The sequence below is a fragment of the Saccostrea cucullata genome, unplaced genomic scaffold (genome assembly GCF_032062105.1).
Source record: "Saccostrea cucullata isolate Sc308-1 unplaced genomic scaffold, CSIRO_AGI_Scuc_v1 ctg2045, whole genome shotgun sequence".
Classification (NCBI taxonomy): domain Eukaryota; kingdom Metazoa; phylum Mollusca; class Bivalvia; order Ostreida; family Ostreidae; genus Saccostrea; species Saccostrea cuccullata.
The window spans coordinates 7,497-26,960 of NW_026926296.1; the positions used below are offsets into that span (position 1 = coordinate 7,497).

At 33.4% G+C, this 19,464-nt stretch overlaps 1 long non-coding RNA gene across 2 annotated transcripts in view; it reads right to left on the reverse strand.

Moving 5' to 3' along the window:
• Nucleotides 1–243: 243 nt before the first annotated feature.
• Nucleotides 244–19,464, reverse strand: part of LOC134271307 (uncharacterized) — a 57,447-nt gene continuing 38,226 nt past the window's right edge. The window contains exons 4-5 of one of the 2 annotated variants that reach the window (XR_009992997.1): nucleotides 5,660–5,784; nucleotides 244–466 (exon numbers count right to left, since the gene is read on the reverse strand). This is a non-coding gene — a long non-coding RNA (uncharacterized LOC134271307). The remainder of the gene's footprint in view (nucleotides 467–5,659; nucleotides 5,785–19,464) is intronic. The other variant, XR_009992998.1, reaches the window with a different exon arrangement.

Below are 19,464 nucleotides of genomic sequence, written 5' to 3' on the forward strand. Positions count from 1 at the left end.
AAGTTAAAGTGCACCCAGACAGTAAAAATAGTTACGTGGATGATGACAATCTTTATTATAGAAAATAAAATTATTTTTATTTGATTTTGATATAAAAATCCATCTTTAAAGCCTTCTTGTATACTGTGATATGAAGTGCTTAGGGTACAGGGGGTATATCATTTTATCCCTTATATTGTAAGAGTCCATAAGTCATATCATAATGTTGAAATATGACAATCTAGTATCAGAATAGTCTCTACTAATGATCTACAACCATCGGACAACCTTTTTGTCTTCTATGTCAGGGCAAAGCGGATAAAATTAATTTCAACAGCCATTAATTTGCCGTTTTCTTTGGTGTGTACCTGGATGCCTATGGACATATATGTTCTCACCTGTGTGGCCTCGTTTGTTGGGGATGGTCAGGTGGGGTGCTCAGCTCACGGAAAGCTTTTTATCATCCAAGCTGTTACTGTGGTCACATCTGTTAACATAACCCAATAAAATCAACCTTAAAATATGTAAATAGCATGTGGCAGATGGGTATGTGTAAATAAACCTATGATAAACATCCCCGAGTGAAAAAGAATCCGGAGGAAGGTAGAAAGAAAGACAAGATAAAAGGAAAGGTGCAGGAATGAGTTGAATGTATTACTAATACCTACATTTAATACACTCTTAAAGATATTATTACATAAACATGCTGGTGTTAAAAAGATTTACTTTACACCGATTATTTACCTCATAATTATGTCTTTTTATAACTTGAACTTAAAAACCTTTTTTCATTTTTTTTGGCTTCTAGCACTAACTATCACTACAAAGTGAAGCACTGGTTGGATAAGAGGAAGAAGTATTATGACTCTTGATTGAGTTTCAGTACTCAAAACCACAGGAGAAGCATTACAAATGAGGTATATAGGTAAATCAGTACTCTCCACACATAAATAAAAGCACTGAAGTAAAAGCAAATAACAAAAAGAATTGGGTACGTATAATTAGAAGTGGTTTTTAAATCATCGGAGTTTCTCACCCACTTTGCGTTATCTGTGTATTGAATGCGGGTGCTTTTTCCGAAATACCAAGAGCACTGTAACAGTACATACCAGTCACTGTGCCACCTGGTGGACACTTTCCAGAAACACCGAGCGAACACTTCCCCGATTAGGATCTAATATTTCCTTGTATTTGGGAGATGACAATTCTAGTCAGGACATGAGACCACTTCATCTCTTCATCAACCTCTGATTCACTCAATTTTGGGGATTTTTTGACAATGCAATGTTCCAAAGCGATCAAAAATGTCACAAGTATCCAATTCCCTACTTTTCATATTGTTATAAAAATATTCTTGGAACAGAGATTAGATCAGCATTTGTTAACACATTTGAAGTGTTATAAGTGAATTTATTTTAATCTTGAAATTGTCTTTATTGCTTGAAATTGTCTTGATGAGAAACTGTGCCATGGGAATGCAATTGCAAAGAACCAATGCTTCCTTAATCAGAAAATGAAATGAAAACATGAACATACAGCATTCACATGATGGTCAAACTTAGATTGACACCTATGTCAGTCTTCTGTAATGTTCATGATTGAGCTTTTCAAAGTTCTTCTTTGATACTTTATTTAGCAACACTTTTAACTCTATTTTAACAAGTGCAACTGACCATTAACAAATCTACTTTACGACACTTCTGAGATCAAAGAAAAAGACCATCTCAAACACTGATGTCTTGAATACCATAGATAGATCAAATTGATTTGAAAGTCCCAACTACTTCCTCTAGGAATTTCTTCCTCAATATCTTGAATCATTTGATTTCAAATTTTTTTCTTGGTCCCATCAATTTCAAAATGAGCTTAAACTGTACATTATTTATGACAATTAGCTGCAGTAAAAACCAAATTTTCCCAAGGAACTTAGAAGAAACAAAATTCCTTTAAGTTATTCAATAGGACCATTTCATTATTTTCAGTTCCAGTTTTCCATTACTTCCCTTTACCCTATAACCCCTCATGAATTACATGGGTGTCTGAAAATTTGAAAGACAAGGAAATTTTTCCTTTGAGATCAGATTCTCCACCTATTTTACATCCACAGAGAAATTATGGTATGTCTTCCTTGTTCTTCTTTTATTCTGTCCAAATAATGTGTCACAGACAAAACTAAAACGTAGTAATGTTATGGCATTTCAATATATTGATGTCATTTACTTAGTTTTGTAGAGACAAATTATACTGGAAATGGGACTATTCTGAAATCTTAAAGGTTACTAGCTTGTAGGACACTATTTCTCATCGATCTCAGAGGATGAAAGTTCAAATCCCAAAATGGGGAAACCCTTGCCAAACTAGTTCATCACCAGCATTTTTTTTTAAATTTAGGTATTGTATAAAAGTGGTACCGTAATTTCGGGAATATAGGTCGATACTTTTTTTCTCAGAACCGCTGGGGTTGACCAATATTCAGAATTCGACCTATTTAAGGCTCAAGTTTACGAAAAATGCCCCCAAATCAGTAAAATTTACGCCAATTTCAAAGCAAATCTGTGCCACTTTCGTAACTTTTTTGATTATTTTCGCAAAAAAATTAATGCTCCAGTAAACAATAAAATATTTATTCTATAGCTTTCTTACAAAATAAGTTCCATTAATTATCTGTTGATGACAAAGGAAAACAACGTTGCTATATCTATTAAATAATTCCTCAACGTATTATCCATTAACATCATGCGGTATCCATCTTGTGAAGTTAGGAAGTCGCGATCGTGTACTAAAAGTAAAACCGCAACCGTATCAAAATTTAAAATACGGAAAATTTTCAAGATCACAACTGTTGTGTTTTTACCATTTATTAGTAGCGATAAATTGAAATAGTATATCAAATATTTTTTATTGTCTTATGTTTATTTAAATGTAAAACGAGTGAAATAATCAATTCAATTCCTAAATTTAATTAAAAAAAAAAAGTCATTACTGTTTTTTTTTTTTTTTTAATATTAATTAATTACAGATTGGCTTCTAACAGAATTTTAATTGTCTGACAGATAAAGGGATTTACCGTACACTGTGTACGCAAAGGTGTTTAACACCTGTGTTCACTGTTGGTTTAAATGCCTGCGGGGCATGATTAAGAAACCCACGTGCCATTATAGGGTATTAGTGTTACACATCATTGAACAAACAATGTCGTGAAATTCATGTTGAAAGTCAAATTGTGAATGTATTCTCAATTAAAATTTATAAATTAAACTTATAGAGTGTTAATATGATTTCAATTCTTTACTGTTGCTTGATATATACATTCAATGGTCATTTGCGTGTTTTAGCAAATCCCTGGAGAAGAAAAATAAAAATGGCGGACATCGAAGTAATTGTCGTCCACCGGTAAATAATGTTTGAGTAAAATTTATTAGGAATGTGTCCAAGTTGTTCTGAAATCGGAATTACTATTCTTTGGTCTCGGGTATCTCCCGATTTACAGCTGTAAAATAATAACGTATTTACGTGTTATTTATGCCTCTGATTTAACAACAGTGTGAAACTACGGAGGTATTGAACAGGCAAGTTGGAGAAAAATAAGTAGTTACACAATTCAAAGAAGTTTTAACTACATTTTTTTACAAAACAGTATTTAATTGCTGTACTCATTAAAATACCTGTTTATTTTCTTGATACGTTCATGTCACGGAATAACCCCGATAATTTTAGGGGTTTACCTGTTCTGATACGTTGTATCTGCGTTAAAATCTTAAGAAAACGGGAAACAAAGCCTCGTCCTATATAGTAAGTTCGACCTATCTTAGGATTTTTCAAAATTTAAGGCTGAAAATGGTCGACCTATATACCCCATCGACCTATATTCCCGAAATTACGGTAATTTCTTTTACTTGTGTCAATATCTTACGTAATAAAGCCAACATTTATCCTAATTAACTGCCTTTGTGTCATTTTTTTAATAATCTGCATTTAAGGAATTAGAAATTGGATATCAAGCTATGCCCTGCAAATGACTTGAAAGCCTATAGTCCATATGCCAGTGTTACAAGATATGGCTGTTTATGTTTGATTGGCAGGTAAAGTGACAGGTATTTAGTGTATTGGGAAGATGTATGTATCCTTTGCTAATAACTGGTCACCTTAGTCCCTTCCTTAGGCCAAATGTCTTTGCCAACAGAAAACACAATTAGACTGGACAGCTCAGAAATAGAAAATGATTGATTCATTAGCGATCTGAACATCAATGAGTTAGCCGACACTCTCTGCAGCCTGTGACCTTATTTAACCCCTGAAGGCATTTTACTGCTCTGGCCAAATTGCCAATAATAACATACATTTGGTCAAAATCGAGAAAAATGTACCCTAGTTCTCATTGTATGTGTGTTGAGTAAGGACATAGGTCTTGCAAAATCTAGAAATCAAAATATTATTTGAAAAAATCAAGGGAAGTGAAATAAGTGAACTTGTGTATTAAAGGAGAAAAAAAATGAATTTTCTTAAAGATTAAATTAAGATAACTAAATAAATCATACATATCTTGTTTTTTAACCAGTCTTTTTGCCTAAGGCCTCCACATGTAAATGTATGGAAAAAGACAAATGGATAGGTATACATAGAATAAAACATGTCATATTCCCCGAAGGTGAAGTTTACCTATATACTTTGGATTCTGTCAGATTTAATCAGTCTTATTACTCTACATTATAATGATGAATCTTCATTAGCAATTATCACAAGACACTCAGTACACAATTGATTTAATTTATTTTTTCATCCTTACCTCATGATAACACTGGCTATTTTAAGACCAGGAGAAGAAAAACTGATATAATTTTCTATTGTAAATTACTTCTAAGTGACGTAGTTTCTTAGCTATGAAGTTGACCTTTTTTTTTTTTTCATCATTAATACACTGGGAAGTTAATACCTAAAGAAATGTACCTAGTAATCATAAGAAAACTGATATCAAATGGCACTGAAAAACCTTGCATGGATTTTTGTCACAAAAGTAAAACAGTACAAGACCAATGATGTCAGCTAATGGTGATACACAGGTCCTGTAGAGAGCCATACCCTCCAAAATTTTACAACTTGCTTGCTTTTTAATGCTTCATGAAGCTGTTCATTATCATGTATGGTTCCTACCCTCAATTCCTTAACACACTTTTTATATATATCTGTGCATATTTTTTCCTAAAGGGGATCAATTCATAATTAACTTGACTTTCACTAACACTTATAAGCAAACAAAGTACCGGTATTAAACATGCCCATTTTTGCAGATAAACTTAGTAGTCATGGACCATATCATGACTTTGCTGCTTTTGAAAAAGATTTCAAATTGAAAGATTACTTCCCATAGCATTGCCTATTGTGCCCCCTCACTCCTTCCAAAGGAGTTATGTTTTGAACAAACTTGAATCTACACTATTTTATTTAGGTGGTGGAAGTCTTGACTACAATGTTTTTTGCTAAAAATTCTATGGTATATATTCAAAAAAGTGACATGGAAACCAGAAACAAAACAGTTATAATATGATTTCTGTAATTTGTTTGTTTTCAATTGCCATGGCAATGCTTTTATCATTTTCAAATCCATTAAATACTCCACCTTTAAATACAGTGTATATGAGAAGATATATTTGTTTTTTATTGACTGTTAAAGTTAAGATACCTTAGATATATCATAACACAGGCTTCTTGTCTTGACAAGCTTCTGTTGATCTGAGGCAGTATGGGTGAATACACAAACAACTCCATGTAGTTTGATCTTCAAACCACATATTTTTGGGCCAGACACTAAAATTAAACAAAAAGAAAAATTAACACGCATAATTGCACCAGCTACATGTACATGCACCTGCTAGATTTCAAGGATATATAAAGAACTTAGAGCCAAGTTTTGCATTACACTGATTTAACAGTTTTTATTCTGGTTACACACAACATGTAAAGTTATTGTAAGATGGAAGAAGATTCATATTAAACACTCAAAAAACAATTCAAATGTTTGCAGCACTCTCACCTAAATCCATTCATCTAAAGAAAAGCACTTAGATGCTTTGTCTAAGCAATGTCTGTCTGTTAGTATCTAAAGAGAACAAAATCTAATACTGCTGTTTTGGATTTTCTTTTCCACTGAAATTGGTCCTCATTGCCTTCCACTGAGGTTCTTTCCTTGATCACACCTCTATGCAGTGAAATGGGACCTCAGTAATCATACTGCAATGCCCTGTAATGCCCGTTATGAGCAACACCCTTCAATGTCATTAAATGATGCTAAAAATTTTGATGCAGTGTAATAGTATAAAGGCAAAACACAAAATTTGAACTAGAACTGTCCAAACGGGACAAAATACCCCCCGCCGGGTTTTTCAGAAGTAAGTTTTTCCATAATAAAGATATGTATCACACATGAATTATGAAATTTTTCTTCCAGTGACCTTGAAGTTCCCCAAATGACCTTGGGTCAAGGTCATGACACACCCTTGGGTCATGGGCAATCTTTGGGTGAAATGAGAACCTACCAAGTTTATCAATAAGAAAGATATGGACTGGATATGAATTATGAACTTTTTCTTCCAGTGACCTTGAACTTCCCCAAATTACCTTGAATCAAGGTCATGACAAACCCTTGGGTCATATGCAATCTTTGTGTAGAATGAGAACCTACCAAGTTCATCCATAAGAAAGATATGGACCGGACACAAATTATGAATTTTATTTCCAGTGTCCTTGAACTTCTCCAAATGACCTTGGGTCAAGGTCATGACACACCCTTAGGTCATGGGCAATCTTTGGGTGAAATGAGAACCTACCAAGTTTATCCATAAGAAAGATATGGACCGGACACGAATTATGAACTTTTTCTTCCAGTGACCTTGAACTTCCCCAAATTACCTTGAATCAAGGTCATGACATACCCTTGGGTCATGGGCAATCTTTGTGTAGAATGAGAACCTACCAAGTTTATCCAGAAGAAAGATATGGACCGGACACAAATTATGAATTTAACTTCCAGTGACCTTGAACTTCTCCAAATGACCTTGGGTCAAGGTCATGACACACCCTTAGGTCTTGCAATCTTTGGGTGAAATGAGAACCTACCAAGTTTATCCGTAAGAAAGATATGGACCGGACACGAATTATGAACTTTTTCTTCCAGTGACCTTGAACTTCCCCAAATGACCTTGGGTCAAGGTCATGACACACCCCTGGGTCATGGGCAATCTTTGCATGAAATGAGAACCTACCAAGTTTATCCATAAAAAAGATGTAGACCGGACACGAATTATGAACTTTTTCTTCCAGTGACCTTGAAGTTCCCCAAATGACCTTGGGTCAAGGTCATGACACACCCTTAAGTCATGGGCAATCTTTGTGTGGAGTAGTAGATTCTAATGTCCCTCCGTAAGAAAGATATGGACCGGACACGTTTGCACAGACAGACGGACAGACAGACGGACGGACAAGGTGATTCCTATATACCCCCCAAACTTTGTTTGCGGGGGGTATAAAAATTGAGCAATTGAATAGCATTTATCAATGTATATCATCATATGCAGCTTGATAAAAATATTTGGAATATCTTCTTTGGAACTAAGCAAACGCAAAGTGTAACGGACATACAGACACACAGACAGAAGAAAAGAAGATCTAAAGACTTAAACAAGACATACACTACATGTTCGGTCCATACACCGCAATCAAGACGGAAGAAAAAAAACCTTGCAAAATGATATGCATTACTTAAATATCTATTTAGAAAGATAGTTCTGGGAATTACATCAGGTAGTGGTAAAATGTATCAATTATACCGCAATCTAACTAAAAGCAATTTGTATTGTTAATCATTTGTATAGAGGACAGCAACATTAAGGGAATTTATGGTAAATTGAAGCATACTTCCATTACAAAATACTATGTAACGGGATAAAAAACAATCGTTGAAAGTTCAGAAATCTTTATGTGCCACAACATGTGAACTAGGTGTATATACTTGTAATGTGAGTTGATCACAGCCTAATTTGTCTACACAATAATATGGTGTGTTATGAATACACATTTATCAAAAATAACGTGTCTCGACAAATCAAAATAATCACCAGTCTACCTTGATAAGTGACACAGAGAATAAATCACAGAGCTATACCTACAATATCTACGTGAATTAATTTGATTCTGGTGACATCAGCAAAGCTGTTAGCATGGTAACTACAAGGCCATTATTTCTAAAAAAGATTATAATTTGCCCAGGCAACTCGAACCTTTTCCTATACTTATTTGGTTTTTATTCCCTGATGAAGAGATAGACCTATTTTTTGATCATTTTGGTTTCTGAACAATCTGAACTTTAGCTGTCAGGGTTTTCACCTTAAACGAGCATATGACGTATCTGATGTTTTTCCGCTTCTTTCACGAATTATGTAAATGAAATCTGCCAAATACATATTCTATATAATAATTTCTCGACTGAAGGTCAGACAAATGATATAATTACTGCTGAAAAGAACTCAAAAGGATTTTGGTCTATTAGGCCATATGTACTTCTCAGCTTTTAATATCTGATTAAACTTCTGAAATAAAATCAGCCCTGCCATAGAGAGCCTGGCACTATTGCTTTGTAAGTAGGTGGTATATCTGAACCCTTAATGTATTTCTATATTACTTGTATGATATTGTACTAGCTTGATTGCACTTTTCCAATGATAATTTTAAACTTTTTCTACATTTTTTAAAAAAAGGTTAAACTTGTTTTTTAAAATAAAAACATTTTTGCTTTGTTTTGTATAAAAGATGAGCAACAATATCATTTGAAAATCAATGCCTATTGGGTTTTTGAATAAATTAATCTCATACATTAATGAAAGGGCCAGCTCACTTTTTTTTTAAATTGGCTATTGGGCCAAATGTTAAAATTGTGAAATTCTATGATAATCGTTATAAATTGAAATCTTCATTTACATAGCGAGTTTCAACTAAAAGTCTGTTTTGTAATAAAGAGATATACCAATAACAAGTTTATTCATTATATATGTTTAGAACTTTATGTGTGTGTGTGTGTGTGTGTGTGTGTGTGGGGGGGGGGTTACATAAAATTGAGTCCTATATAAAAGCTTTAATAAGTCACACTAGCATTACTGTAATCCCCATTTTATTTTAAATCTTTATCAATATTCTTGGGGCAACTTCATAAGAATCTGCAATGCCATCACCTCATTCATCGCTTTTGTTGTTTCTTCTCATTTCAAGGCTCTTCAGTTCAATTCAGGAAATCATGTACATATACCAAAGCTATGAAGCTCAATTAGCAAATATATTTTGTGAGAATGCACACTGTCACGCAGATAAAGATAGTGATCGAAGATACTTCAATACACCTACTTGATTAGACCTTATTTTATTGTCTTCCTCAGTGTATAAAAGAAATTTTCTGTGGAATCATCTATACTGGGACAAATTTAGAATACCAGTGTGATTCATATGTACCACATATTGCTCAATTATAGCAGACATATTATAGGGCAATGCACTAAAGGACTTCAGGTGTAATGGTTATATGCACATCATACAATCTGGGATAAGTAACATTCATTTTTAATGTTTTGTTGAGAGATAGGTAGAGGGATTTTTCTACCCTAATCCAAGTGTCAACATTTTTGTTCCCTTCTCTGGGTCTAAACTGTCAAATGTATCAAGTGTAAAGTATGTGATATACAAATAAGACCATTAATTTTCTGGCCTGTCATTGCAGACTTCCTGTGTGTCAGACAGTGGTCTCTTAAAGCTGGACAGTACATTAGAGAGAGTCCTCCCAAGGCATCCTTTCAAATTAATAGGACTACCATCCCCTCGAGAGACCAGAGGTATGGGGTCCAATGTCCAGATCAATATGACCCGTGGACACCCACAAGGTTACAAAAGCCGACACACAATCAAGAGTTTCTCTGGGGGTGTAAAGGTTCTTTTCTGTACAAAGTTACAAGAATAGGTAAATCAGCCTTATAACAATCTTATCAGGAATCCCAATCAAGAGTCTGAAGGGATCAGTCAAAATACCTTCCAAAAGGCTTTGCTGTTTCATCTATTTTTGTCTGAGGTGTGTGAAAACTGCCTGCTGTTCTTCTAAATGGTTTGGACACCACTAGGGGGGTTTCATTGTCACTGTGACATAAGGCCAGGGCTGGGCACTTTAATTTCCTGAGCCATTAGGACATCAATTTCACATTTAGTCAACTCATCAAATTTAATGCCAACATATGGGTGATTAAGACTCAAAAGAACTTATACACTTAACTATGTTTTTCTTTCCAGCTGTATTTTACAAGAACCATTTTCTCTTAGGATAAAAAATCCTATTACAAAGATCATTAGACTCAAAAATCAAGAAGGCATTTTTTTTATTTGTCAGAAATAATGGTTTTAAAAAATAAATGAATAAAAAAAAAATCTTGAAATTCAGGAATCCTTTAGGACAAACAGATAATTTCAAGGTGTCATCTGAAAATTTTCTCTGATAATATATCAAATTCCTTCACCACCTTGATATTCACAAGTCTATCACCCCTTGTAATATTAAATTTCTATTTTAATAAACACTTAAAAGCACAAAGGAAGTGTCTTATTTTTGTGAAAAAGTGTGCTGGCATCAAATTTTCAAATTTTTTCAGCAGTCCTGATAACAGATTTCCTCTGCTATTATACAATAATCTCATTAAGACTCCAATAACCTCTTTTTATTGGTCTAGGCATTAACAGTTATTTGTCATGATTTCACAGTTACTGGATTATAGTCAGCAAATATATTGACACAAAAATTGCTATTTAAGAAAGGTATCCAAAGGTCTATGGCCAAGGTCCATGGCCTGCAGTGCTCACATACCTACTTTAAGATTTTTAGTGTCACTTTGAAAGTTCTATGCCTATATTTCTCTAGATAACAACACTTGGAAACATGTTTATCTCTAAACCTTCACAAACTTGAAGTCTCTTTATCCATGGGTGGTTTTGCCAAATTTTGTAGGGATAGAAAACAATCATTCTACTTCTTTAAAAAAAATAACCATCTTGGTAGCCTAGTGGTTGAGCACTTAATTGCTTCTTTAACATAGGTAGAGGCACTACGGTAAATCTATAGCAGCTGATGACTCTATATGAGTGAAAAAATTCTTGAATGCAAACAACACACATTCAATCAATCCCATAAAGCATGTAAAATTAGCATTTGATTGAAAACCTATCTGTGCAAAATTTTGCATCTAAAAATTTCTAGTAATACAGGCAATATTATGTCAAAAAGATGATTTTCATGAATCTCCACAAAAGAGCAATCCAATATCGCTGCTGGAAGTCTATTGCCAGCTCTAATACAAGCACCAACAAAATTTCTCTACTATGTTTATTTTATCTAGCCATCCTAGCAACTAAGCAATAATGAAGTCAAACATACAGGCCAGGGTTAAAGCAGCTAAATAAAATGGCAATGGACACCTTCAATCCATGGGCCTGATTCTGCTTTGCAGTCTAGCAAAAAGAATTCCAGCTTTCCAATCCAGCAAAAAGAATTCTAAGTTATATATCACATTACATTTTGACATACTGGCTCAGGTGAGCTAAAAATCCTAATCACAAACAATACCAACCTGAAACTGTTTAATTCCTTTTTAATGAAACAATATTAACTTTTAATCTAATTGTTTGATAGTTAATTGGACAAGAATACAACAACATAACCTGCTCTTTCATCTCAGATGTTCTGAGGAGAGGCTGGACGGGATTCAAACAATATGTATTCTAGTGCAGCGAAGTTAAATTTTCTCTCACTGTGATTAGATAGCAAGGCAAGCATTCATTTTATTATTCTACAGAACCACAAACTGGCATTCCTAGATCCAAAAACATCCCACCAAATTCTACCTAGTACAAATTTATCGACGCAATTCTGTAAAGTATTTTAGATTCATGACTTTCAAATGGTTGGTTAAAATTTCTTTAGTAATCATTTGTAGTGCATATTTTTTCCCTAAAATAGACATGTCATATTAAGAACAGCCCTGGAAGATATTACATTTTTTTTTTTAATTTGTAAAGTATAACTTTTCTCCTTGAAATAAAAAAAAAGCCTTTTATTAGAAAGCTCCCATCCATATTAAACTCAAATAATGGTCAATAATCATAAAATGGTCCTCTCTTCTCCCCGATATTAAGGTGCTTCAAAACCAATACCTTCAAGTATGTACACTGCTTAATTAAGATACCTGATCACTTTGCTATAAGATTTTTACACTCATTAAAATCTAGCAACCTTGACCATTATAAGACCTCAAATAAACCCCACATAGCATGTGAGTCAGTCTCTTATCTACACCTTCCGTACCTATCATAATATTTAAATTGCCTCATAAAATTTTCACATTTTCAAAAGTTTACAGATCCCTTTGAAATATGAATAGTTGTAATGAAATACATACAAAAAACCCAATTACAGTATAATAAATTTTAAGGCCATTGAAAATTGTTAACCGACATAAATTGACTTTCACCTGGTCTTGGTATACAACCTCTAACCCAATAAAAATCTCTCTCTCCTTTTTCTTTTTTTCCTCCAATAGCTTCTTACTGGTCAATACACACGAGAATGAAAAGCAGACAATTTTGCATTTGTATGAGAAATGTCACATTTTCCAAACCCCGATATATCTCTATGATTATTCTGTGGATTATGGTGTATAAAGGAAAATCACCTTTGGACAGTATAATGATTCATGATTGAAAATGTATAGAAGGCAAGAGGTCATAAGGACATGGTTAGAAAAAGCCTGGCAAAGTATTCAAGTGCAAGACTCGGCCACTAATCCAGGAGTACATCAATAGCACGGAATATTTAATCAGCAACTCCCCCGAGAATCCATAGGAAATGAAAGGACTACTTATAAGGGCCCATCATCCTTTTTCTATAGCTCTAAGACCATTATGCCTTTCTAATGCTTCTTCATGTCTCTTTGAGATAAAAAAAAAAAATTGAAGAGTTAGAAATGGTAATTCGATCTATCCAAAGCCTCAGCTGTCTTGAAAAAATATTACTCCTCTCCTCATAATTTTCACCCTGCATTCAAATCAAGCTTCTAATTGAAGCAGATTTCACTGCCGACAAGTCATATAACCATGGATACTACTGGGGGAGAGACCCAAGTAATTTCCTCCACCAGAAGTGAGCCAAAAGTTATTCTTTTCAAAAGCCTTCTACTGGGCATGAGTCACAGCAAAAGTTGCAGATATTGGAATATGCAAATGAGCAATTACATCTCCATAAAACTTTCTATACCAGACCAATTTTCTGTTATTCATTTTGTAAATGGGCAAAAACACTGTAATTAGCAACTTCTATAAAACAGCCATCATCTCTGATTCTCGGTTGTACTATTGTACTAACATTCCATTTCCATAATTTTATCACTTGCAAAAACCATTAATATACTAAGAACATGCAAAATAAATGAAGCATTTCATACCCTGTGATTCAAATTTAATCAGTATAAATCAGTCATTATATGTACCGTAAGGCTAGTTTTAGTACAGAATTATTTATTAAATTTAAAAAGCAGAGTGTGTGGACTGACAACGAAAATGTTTAAATGATTCGATTAAGATTAAGAGAAATCATATACATTTGAATTCTATGATTTTTTTTATTATAAAAAAAAATTAGTGAAGAAAGTTACTGATTTATTGTATGTAATTCACATGACCATGATAATTTGTCCCTCACAATATAATAATGTATCACATGATACAGGTGAAAGATGAAATTTATACCACCTTAAATCTGGGATCTATAATACACCTTACTTTTTTGCTGATCCCCTCCAAAAGACCCACAATTCTCTTTTTGTTAAGTAATACTAAGTGTTCACAGGGGACTAGGGGATGAAATATTTTAAGCAAAATGTTTTAAGGTCTAGAATGCATTCCAAATATTGATAGCAACATTTAGCACAATAAGAGAAAATTTAAAATAATATTAATAGTCTACTAAAATGATATTAAACATAATCAGGAAAAAAAACTGCATTATCCCAAATAGAATTTTAAACATAATAAATTTTCATTTCTTGCTTGAGTTTTGGAGAGTTATGAATAAATCAAGCCTAATTAAAGTCATATATAAACAAGACATTTTGTTCTTTATGAAAAACTTAACAAAAAAAAAGTCAAGGTTATAATAATGTGACAAACAAGTGACAATTAAAAGAAATAATAATCAAATACAGTAAAACTTTTAAAAAGTTTCCACTTTAAATGGCTATCATCTGAAATCCAGCTTCCGTATTCTCTCAAACAAATCGCTTTATTTCTCGAGCATTTCAAGTGGCTTCACGTCACACGCATAATCATATCATACAAATATAATTACAAATACAAGGATGTTTGTGGCACTTTGTTACATTGTAGGCTTCATGAAAAAAATCGTTATCCTGGCTTAAAAATTTATTTCAACATTGTCCCATGTCAATAATTTCATAAAGTCAAAATTTGTCATATTTACTTTTGTGGTTTTTCATATAATTTTGATATCTGAGAGGCATTCCATTGCAAATGACTTGTGGTTTTTTCTTTTTCTTGGTTTCAAAGGAAAATAAAGTTGAAATGTTTAAACATGACAAAACATAAAAAAGTTAATTTTCCTGAAGCCTTTGGTGAGTATAGACTATGAAGTTGACAACAAAAAGCTCCGATTTGTTTCAAATATTTTGCCATTGTCAAGCATTGTGTTACACGCAAGGATCAAGCTGAAACCTGCTCCAAACCATCATATACTACAAGAATACATTCTTTATATCAAATTAATTCCCCCACAATGTCACATATCTTAAACTTCTTACCAGTTTACCTCCAATACACAAAACTATTTTTACTGAATGCGGAGATTTTCCGGTGTCTGACTTTTCTGAAGCGGGGTGATGTGTATTGATATAATCTGAGGGTCCTTTGTTCAAGTCAGTCAGAACATGATGAAACACCTTTTTTTCACTTGACACTAAAATTTACCTACAGCCACAGTTAAGAGAATTAAGTTACATTCAGAATTTTCGATCACCTGGGATATTATGTCAAAACTATCAGTAACTCAGCCAATGACCTAAATTTCATCAACATTTTTTTTCTATCATTTGGTGTTTTTCTTTAAGGTGGTTGTTCCACTTTTGTAAGAGTGACATATTGCACCTCTATTTCTGAAGAGGATTAAATATTGTTCCTGGCATCTTCTCAATCCCAAATTTTTATCCCTCGACACCATCATCTAGTAAAGCCTATTATTGATATTTCTGATTAACAATATTATCTAAAGAAACAAGGGGGAAAAAATGATGTAATATTTTTTCGCATTATTATTCCCAAATCAGGATGAAAAAATATTAAACCCTTACTGACGAGAGAGAACATCTTTTTTTTAAAATGTAAAAGTTAAAAATATAGTCTTGTGAGATTAAAAAAATGTTTTTTCTATAAGTATACTAAAAATATACATGCATGTTATTAACTTGGGGTGTGAGAATAAAACTCATAAATTTTTAGACCTGTATAAACATGAAAGGACAAATACAGCAGACATGCAATTTTTCCTTGATTCATGAAAAAAAGTGTATTCACCTTGAAAGATGACCGATAGCGTGCCCGTTACATGAGGACATTCAAAAACACACATTTTATTTTTATCCCTTTATATTCACCTGGTTCTTTTTTAATGATGAACTTGTTCATATTTTTATGAATAAAAAAACCTGATAGCATTGATAAAGGACATGGACTATACAGGTAATGGACTTCCTCGACCAATCAGAATCATTAGACTGATCTAACTTGGTTGTCAACAAAAATCAGCAGCTGATGTTCCAAAGGCAGACATTTTGGAAGCAGATATTTCTATTGTTACTAACCAAAAGCATCTTATTACAAAACCTTCAAAAGGATACTGTGTATTCATTTTGTACAATTTATGGGTGATCATTTTCTATCTAGCATGGCCCTACGATATCAATGCTACCATATGATTGTAACATAGCCTACACTGTAAACTGTAATAATGTCAGATCTCCAGACCTCCCAGAACTCAGCCTGAAGTCCATGACCTTCAACCAATAGTTACTATTGATTATCTATAGATTACTTCATGGAAATCAACAACTTAATGTCTATTTTTGGTTTATAATTAACTGACATCCCCAATCCAACAATGTTACAGGAATTGCTAAATTGCATAAAAGATGCAATAGCTGACAAAAGTAGGCAAAAATATGGGACTATAACTACTTTTCAAAGTGAGCAAGTGCAGGGGATATGTAAGCTTTAGCTAAAAATATTCAAGGAAGTAAAATCAGTGTTTAATAGTCACAAATTAAAAAAATCTTAATTCTATTGCATCTATAAATTATAGATTCCTTGACATTATTAACAAATGCTTTTTGCTACTGGAAATTCAATATGCTTTAGAGTCATCAAATACAACAATGCATGTCCCAGTTTGATTCAATAGTAATAAATGTTCTTGAGTGCAAAGTCTGAACTAATTTCCATGCGTTTTTTTTCAGTAAAAAAAAATTCATAAATTACAAAGCCCTGATACCCGATTTATGACCCTGTTGGGGGTTTACGCCAAATTTTCACTTAATCACTTTGAACTGCACAGCCTGACATGGATTAAAATACCCTAAATGCACTTCTCCAACCAACCTAATAATAAAAACCTGACACTCAGCATGTATGTTATCACAAGGGTGACAGAACTCTTCATAGTAATGCTGAGATTTAATGATCTAACCAGGATCATCTTATTAAAACACCTTGAGTGGGGGGAAAGTCAACAGATTATTGACACTCTCATTGTCATTATCGGGATTTCTAATTGTTATCTGCTGTCCCTTGATCTACGACAGAGAGTTAATGAAACGCTTTAATACAAAAGAAAACCAATCACACTGAGTAATCTCTTCTTTGATATGTAGTATGTACCCTGCGTACAGTATATATATGAATCTTAACTTGTCATTTACCAAAAGTCCCTATTTATTTTAGCACCTATCCATAAGGCTCTTTCTACACAAGATACTGTATACAAAATATCAGATTATTCTTAATACAGTATATATATGAATCTTTACTTGTCATTTACCAGAAGTCCCTATTCATTTTAGCACCTATCCACAAGGCTCTTTCTACACAAGATACTGTATACAAAATATCAGCTTATTCTTAATTATTTTCAAATCATGAGCAAATTCTCTGTTAAATCCAAAATTTGATATAAAATGGTTAACACTAATTCATGAAAAACTCAAAATATTTGCCTGATTAGTAAATAACATTGAATTTCTCGGCTGAAATAATGGAAGCTAATGATATTCAACAACTTAATAAAATATATTATTATGTACACATCCACTCCTTGTTCTTCTGACCCAGACATGACAGGGGCTTCTTTTTTATGAGACAGCAGACAAAACAATTCAAAGTAAAGCCACTTCATCTTCGTGATATAGAATTCAAGAACCTGTGAATCTGTAAAATGAAGAGGTCCCTATGTCGGACTATAATAGTTCAATGTGTTATGCAAAATCAGTGCGAAAAATCGGAGATCTACTAATATGAAGCAGCAGCGTCTTCTAATATTACAGTTTTATTAGAATTAGAAACAAAGAATTTCTCTCGATTTGAAGTGATGATCAGGCGCTAAAAATCCAAACAGTAGTCTCCTTGTTTAAAAATTGTCAGACATAAAAAACTATTAAGTAGCCTTTTTTTGTTTAAAATTGGTTGAAATCAAATTTCAAGTGACAGTCAAGTAAAAATATTAATTAAACACATTCCTCATGTTAGATAGACTAACACCTTTGCAAACATAACAAAAGGGACACAACTCATACAATGCACCATAATGAGTGAGAAAGTTAGTGCTAAAAGAAATTAAATATAGACAGAATAAGCATGCCCTTAGCCCTTAAGGCACCGAGCATTAATTGATCCTTAAATAAACCAGAATCATAATAGCATCTTGAAAAACAGAATCATTGAGGCAAAAAACCAAACATGTGATTCACTGTTACCAAGCAAACTGTGGCTATTTAATTTACAGACTACAATACTAGAAAGAGTCAAAGAAACAGTTTGCCGGCTTTTTGAGGTTTTGTTCCCTTTTAGCACATAATATGTTATACGTATACATGCCAACATTAAATGGGTGACAATTATCCATTATGGTGTGTATATTTACCAAGGGATGTTTGGTCGTGGGTCGGGCCTAAGGTGAGATGTTTTATCTTAGCTCACTCTGTTGACAGTTTTACCGCTGAGCCAACAGGCCGCGTGATCAACATTGTCCAACACAGTTTTTCATCTCAAAGAAACTTTAATATTGACTTACAATACCCCCATTTGAAGTCTGATGAAAAACTTCAGAAAAGTTTTTTAATAACTGAAATAGCTAGGTTAATGTCAATAAACAGCAAAATGTCTATGTTTAATTTGACTTATTCTCAGAAACACAAGAACCAAATTTTTAATCTGCAAAGTTTGGCATGCAACCAGTATCATGCTTGAACTCTTGAATGCATTACTTTTTAGCACTCTAAATTAGCATCTGCTCCAAGATTTTACAATTTTATCTGCATGGTAAGCAAAAAGAACATAGTAGAATTTAACCATTGCCCAGGTCTGAGCTATAACGGCAGATGACCTTTGAACCTTTGTGAAGAGTGTCGCACATTGAATCTTAGTCTTTTTTACACCTGCCCCATCTGTTCTTGGTATACATTATCAACAAAACGTACATATGACAATGATTGGGCAATTTTTAACTGTGATCTCACCTGCCCTATCCATTTCTGGGGAGCTGCTTTGATATGGCCAATAAGGACTTTCACCACAGATTTAATCAGCTTTAAGGCCGTGAGATCTGCCTATTTATCAACTAAAGGGGGTTAACTGTGACAGACTAGGGGGTAAAAGGGATTTCATTTGTCAATGTGAGTGCTTCCTCTGCAAGACAATTTCAAGAGAATATTGTCAACTTTAAAGTTCTCAAATGCAGGTTATGTTTGATTTTTTTTACTTTTACTTGGAGAAATACTTATTTTTTCATTGATGTGTTTTCATACAGAGCTTATGCATGGCTGTGAGTCACCTAGGTATCAAGAACTCTGCAGTCTTTGCAGATTACTGCCTTCATTAATAATCAAACTTTTCTATAAGAGACTGCAACCTCATAGCTAATAAGCTGCTTGTATATAAGCACATTAATCCCCAATATTACAGTGGTCGCTATTTCTCTCTACCAACCAGCAATAGTGTTCACTATATGCCTCAGGAAAATGGAATTGATTTCTCTTGAAATGCTTAGACGCTTAGATATTTCATACATCACCTAAGATAAAAATGTCAAAAGATGGTAATTTTCTCTGGAACCAAGCACCTTGTGCCTGAATC